The sequence below is a fragment of the Mastomys coucha genome, unplaced genomic scaffold, assembly GCF_008632895.1.
Source record: "Mastomys coucha isolate ucsf_1 unplaced genomic scaffold, UCSF_Mcou_1 pScaffold21, whole genome shotgun sequence".
In the NCBI taxonomy this organism is placed as follows: domain Eukaryota; kingdom Metazoa; phylum Chordata; class Mammalia; order Rodentia; family Muridae; genus Mastomys; species Mastomys coucha.
Window position 1 is genome coordinate 36,312,519 of NW_022196904.1, and position 6,069 is coordinate 36,318,587.

Consider the following 6,069-nt stretch of genomic DNA (forward strand, 5'->3'; position numbering starts at 1 on the left):
CCCACCCACCATCCATCTATCCATCCATGCTTCCATCCACCCATCATCTATCCATGCTTCCATCCATCATCCATCCATGCTTCCATCCATCCATGCTCCATCCATCCATGCTTCCATCCACCCATCATCCATCCATGCTTCCATCCACCCATCATCTATCCATGCTTCCATCCATCCATCATCTATCCATGCTTCCATCCATCATCCATCCATGCTTCCATCCATGCTCCATCCATCCATGCTTCCATCCATCCATGCTTCCATCCATCCATCATCCATCCATGCTTCCATCCATCCATCATCCATCCATGCTTCCATCCATCCATCATCCATCCATGCTTCCATCCATCCATGCTTCCATCCATCCATCATCCATCCATGCTTCCATCCATCCATCATCCATCCATCATCCATCCATGCTTCCATCCATTCTCCATCCATCCATGCTTCCATCCATCCATCATCCATCCATGCTCCATCCATGCTCCATCCATCCATGCTTCCATCCATCCATCATCCATCCATGCTTCCATCCATCCATGCTTCTATCCATCCATCATCCATCCATGCTTCCATCCATCCATCATCCATCCATGCTTCCATCTATCCATGCTTCCACCCATCCATGCTTCCATTCATCCATCCATGATTCCATCCTTCAGCTGCCTAGTGATGTTATTTCAACACTGCCAGTAAGATGAGCCAATTTTAACACAGATTATATTAGATTAAAGGCAGATTTATTGGGAAGCTGCTCTCAGGTGAGTTTACTGGCCCCCAAGGATCATGGTGACCAGGGAAGTCACCATGAGGAAGGGGGTAGTAGGGGAGGGAGAGAGAAAAGGACAAGCATAGAGAGAGAAGAGGAGAAGAGAGAGGGAGAGATCAAAATGCCTGGATTATATAGAGAAGAGCCTCTGGAGGAAAGGCAGCCCAGCCCCTGCGCAGGACAGTTCAGGGTTGAGGGCAGGGTGTGCCAGGTAGGGACTGAGGGATGCTGGGAGAACATGGAGGGTAGGTCTGCTTTGGTATGTAAAAGATGCACCTCAGACTCTTATCCCAGGTCCAGGATCAAACACCTTTGTCCATCCTTCCATAAGCCATGTGATATGGATACCAGCAGAGTGGCAGTCAGAGCCTCTGGAGCTGACATTACAGGTGGTTGTGAGGAGTCCAACATGGCTACTAGGAACCAAACTTGGGTCCTCAAGACCAGTAATCACTCTTCTGAGCCATCTCTTCAGTCCTCAACACATTCTCCTCAGTGGAGGATTCTAGGCAGAGCTCTATGACTAAGCTTGGTCCCAGCCCCTCACTGTTTTGGGGAGAAAACCATGTGGTGTTTAATTAGATTTCCATCACTATGGCCAAAAAACTGACACAAACAACCAAAAGAAAGAAGAATCTCTTTTGGCTCCTGGCTTCCGAGGGTTTGGTCTATCATGCAGAGTAAACTCAGAGCAAGAAACAGAGGGAGTGTGATGCCCTGGTATCTTTACTGCTTTCTCACTTTATTTCATCCTGGCCCCTGCCCTTGTGTGGCGGCACCAGCATTCAGGGTAAGTCTTTCTGTCTGTTGTGTAGCCATTTCCTCCAACTTTTTTTTTTAAAGATTTATTTTATTTATTTTATGTGTATGAGTACACTGTAGCTGTACAGATGGCCGTGAGCCATCATCTAGCTGCTGGGAATTGAACTCAGGACCTCTCCTTGCCCTGCTCACTCCTGCGTAATACACTGTAGCTGTCTTCAGATGCACCAGAAAAGGGTGTCAGATCTCATTACGGATGGTTGTGAGCCACCATGTGGTTGGCTGGGATCCAAACTCAGGACCTTTGGAAGGGCAGTCAGTGCTCTTAACCTCTGAGCCATCTCTCCAGCCCCCCATTTCCTCCAACTTTTAAGACTCAAGAACTGCTAAGAGAGAGTCTATAAGACTCAGAAAGTAGCCTGATGATGGTGGTGGTTCACGCCTTTAATCCCAGCAGCTGGGAGGCAGAGACAGGGGGATCTCTGAGTTTGGTACAGAATTAACAGTGGAAAATACTGAGACACAATTCACAAAATGTTAAAAAAAAAAAAAAAAAAAAAAGGCTACACCAATACAGGTGCAAATTAGTGCAGGTGCCAGTGTCTAAATAAAAGCCTCTCCTTAGTGGGGGTTGGGGGGAGGTGGTACACACCTTTAATTCCAGCACTTGGGAGGAAGAGACAGGAGGATCTCTTGAGTCTGAGGGCAGCCTGGCCTACAGAGCAAGTTCTAGGACAGCCATGGCTACACAGACCCTCTCTCAAAAAAAAGGAAGGGGGGAAAAAGAGGCCTCTTGTTTCCAGGCAGCGTGTTGTGGCCCAGCCATGACAGCATAAGTCAAAGGCTGCTGAATGTGAGCATTTTGAAGCTTGATGCTTAGTTCTAGCCACAATTTACAAAGTTCTATGACAATTTTGGGGACTGAGAACAATCATGAGTAAATCAGTCATGACTCTGCCCATTTTAGTATCAGCAGCTTCCGTAAGTTTGGCTTATAGTTATTAAGTCTCACCTGTGCTAGTAAGTATAAGGCAAAGTTTACTAGTCAATCTACAAGTCTTATCTTTAGAGGGCCCTTTGAGTGTGGCTGTGCCGTCCATCGGTTTCTCTCACCTACTATCCTTAGCTTCAGTGGGTCCTGTGGATGAGACTGGACAGGCCATCGTTGGGTTGAGTCCTGTTGTTTCTAAGGAGCAGGCTTCAAATGGCAACGGTGGATCCAGGTCTGGATCCCATCAGCCTCGACTACTGTGGGTGTCGTCAGGATCACAGTTTAGGGTCACTTCCACTGAGGGGCCAAGGCACGGTGTCTCTCAGTCAGCACTAAATCAACGGGCTGGAAACAATGAGGGGTGATCGGTGAGCATGTAGGTGTCGAACATAGACATGTAGTCCAGTCTGGAACCTCTAGAATGCCTGGATTGACTTAAGGATACCATAATCAGAAATCTCAGCTAGCAAATCTGCCTTGACATGTGGAAGGGTGGGAGGGGGCCTCCCAAACATCTCATAAGGGGTTATTCCATCTACATAAGAAGTGTTCCTAACCCTGAGGAAAATGAAGGGAAGGAGAGACACCCAGTCATCGCCAGTTTCTAAGGTTAATTTAGTTAATGTTAATTTAGTTAAGGTCATCCTCTCTACTGGCCTGAACTTTGGGGGTGATATGCACATGGAAGTTTCCACTTTGCCCCCAATGTGTTTGCTAAAGTTTGGCTAACATGAGAGGTGAAAGCTGCTCCACTGTCAGGCCCCAAGCCAAGGAGTTACCATCTCCTCGGTGGGTTTCTTTCTTAGTGTCAGCAGTTTCCTTCTTGGTTGGGAATGTCTCAGTCCATCCTGATAGGGTATCTATAAACACTAAAAGATTTTCCTGGCTTTACCTTAGTGAAGTCTGTTTCCCAGTAGACTCCTGGTGAGGTTCCTCTTTCTTTTCTCCCCCCTCCCCCTGAGACAGGGTCTCTCTGTGTAGCCCTGGCTGTCTCTGAACTCACTGTGTAGAGCGGGCTGGCCTCAAACTCAGAAATCCACCTGCCTCTGCCTCCCAAGTGCTGGGATTAAAGGTGTGGGCCACCACTGCCTGGCTGGCAGGTGGATTTCTGAGTTCGAGGCCAGCCTGGTCTACAGAGTGAGTTCCAGGACAGCCAGGGCTCTACAGAGAAACCCTGTCTCAAAAAAACAAAAAACAAACAAACAAAAAAAGAATGTTAAAGCCTGAAAAATTTACCTGTCTAGCCAGCCATTTTGAGCTGTTACTGATGTTACAGGGAAACTATGTCATGTGCCATAATTGCTGTTACTAGGAAACTTTCTCATGCCCAAGTTGATTGCAGATTCTGTTATGTTCTTTGCATTGGTATTCTTAGAAACCAATCACAATAGAGGTCAGTTAGAACTGCTTTGTATAGTTAGCCACAATAAGCTTGGACCTGAACCAATAGCCCAGCGGCACTTCCTGCACTTACATATGAGCTTTTATGGTTTTCGCTTCTATAAGCTGCCCCTGGGATGGACCCCAAGATTAGAGAGACACCTGCACCAATATGAGAAACTATTTGAAGTAAAAAAAAATCTTCCTTTTTGAGTAGGGGAAGAATAAAGTTTAAAGACCTCCTTGGGAAGTAACATCCTACTTGACAGAAAGAAACATGTACAGGGTAACTGACATCCTGGATGGTGAGTTAAGATGTGTTAGGCAAGGCAAGGCCCCCACCACAGCTGAATAACCCAGCCAATGAGAACAGGGTAAGTGTACAACAAAGACATGATCCTAAGGAAGTCCCCTATCCCTAAGTCCTGATTGGTGGAATAAATTGGCACAGACGTTCGTGAATTTCAGACTTACAAGCTCTGTAAAATTCTGGCTACAGGTCCCAAGTCTGAACGATGTCCCTGATTGATGGGTCTTAGGGTGTGCATTCAATAAACCACTGTTTGACTGAAAACTGTGTCTGAATGCTTTGTGCAGTGATTCGCAGACCCCAACAAAGAACAAGTCAACAGAGATAAGGAATTCAAGAAAGAACTATGTACCTTTAGTACTTGGAAGTTTTCAGAGAGCCAAGAGAATCCTAGGCAAACATCGACATTGGGCATTTCATCTTGCGTGTATTTATTCCACATGCTAGCTGGGCCCTCGTTCATTCTTGCGTTCATTCATATGGATTTCATGATAGTAATGTTGGGTTCTCTGTTGCTGATGGCCAGTTTCATGAAATCTCACAAAAGTATACCAGGAAACACTAACATCCTCACTCAGCAGATAGAGAAGCTGAGGCTTGGGATGACCTGTCTGCAAAGTACACATCTCCGGACCTGTGAGGCCAAGGTGGATGTCCAGGGTCCCTCTGGCTCTGTGGGGATGGTAACAAGGCTCCATGAGTTTGGGTCTGAAGGGACTGAAATGTGGCTGGGGGAGCTCAGATCAGATGGCAGCCAAAGGGTCTCTGTCCAAGGTTTGCAGCAGACAGGTATTATTTGGAGACATTGGGGAGCTCTTGGCTCCAAATATTGCCAAGGGATGATGAAGAGGAGAGTTCCAGAGAGGAAGGAGGTGAAGGAGAGTCAGATGTAAAGTGTAGCCTAGGTGTGGGTGCACAAACCTTGGGTGCCTTGGGGTGGGTTGTCCAGTAAGGAAGGAGCTGGACATGAGATGTCTCCAGCCCTGGGCTGACACAGTGTGTGTGGGAACCAGCTGTAGAATCCCCTTAGAAGGGACTCAAATCTCTGCATCATCTTGAGGGATATCACTGTACCCCTCCTGGGTTGGTGATTTAGTACAACTGTGGTGGGCAGCAGGGTTGTCACTCACCTTTCAGACAAGCTCCAGGTTAGACAGCGTTTCGTTCCTGGCAGTAACCATCTTGGCAGTGACCCCTCTGCAGGTCTTCACTCTGAAGGAAAAGGTCAGATTTGTTCAGCACCAGCCAGACTGCTCAGTGTGTGTGGGGGGGAGGGAGTCACTGTCACCCTCACTTAAAAGAGACAAGAGAGAAAAAAACGAGGCTGGGGAGGTGCAGGGATGTGTTTATCCAGGTGAGGGATGACACAGGGACCTTCGTGCTGCCTTGAATCTAGAGAAAGCACAGACCTCCACCCAGACCCTCTGGCCTCAAGCTCAGCTGGCCAGCCCTCCCCTGGGCTGTGTGGGGTTCTGGGAAAAGAGACTACTCATCTGAGGAAGATGAGGCAGGCAAAAGTGACAGCAAAGAAGTCACTGTCATATCAGCCAGCAGAGAGGTTCCCAGAGCTGGGGACTCCTCTGCAGAGCAGCAGGATGTGAGTGACACTCCCAGGACCCAGTGCCCCCCTGTAAGTCAGGAACACTTGCCACCATTCCTGCCCGCCTCCAGCCCATGTCCCCAGCCCCTGTCCCTATCCTCTCACTTCCTCCTCCTTCCTTCTGACCTTCCTAATTCTGTGACCCTGGTTTTTTTTGTTTGTTTGTTTGTTTGTTTTTATTGATTTAAGTTTATTGCATTATGATGAGAAAAGATACATGATTTCAATTTATCTGAATTTGTTAACATTTAAAAACA

At 47.4% G+C, this 6,069-nt stretch overlaps 1 long non-coding RNA gene across 1 annotated transcript in view; it reads right to left on the reverse strand.

Annotated features, from left to right (window-relative positions):
• Positions 1–2,549: 2,549 nt before the first annotated feature.
• Positions 2,550–6,069, reverse strand: part of LOC116100497 — a 21,964-nt gene continuing 18,444 nt past the window's right edge. The window contains exons 2-4 of the long non-coding RNA XR_004122601.1: positions 5,343–5,424; positions 4,565–4,884; positions 2,550–2,867 (exon numbers count right to left, since the gene is read on the reverse strand). This is a non-coding gene — a long non-coding RNA (uncharacterized LOC116100497). The remainder of the gene's footprint in view (positions 2,868–4,564; positions 4,885–5,342; positions 5,425–6,069) is intronic.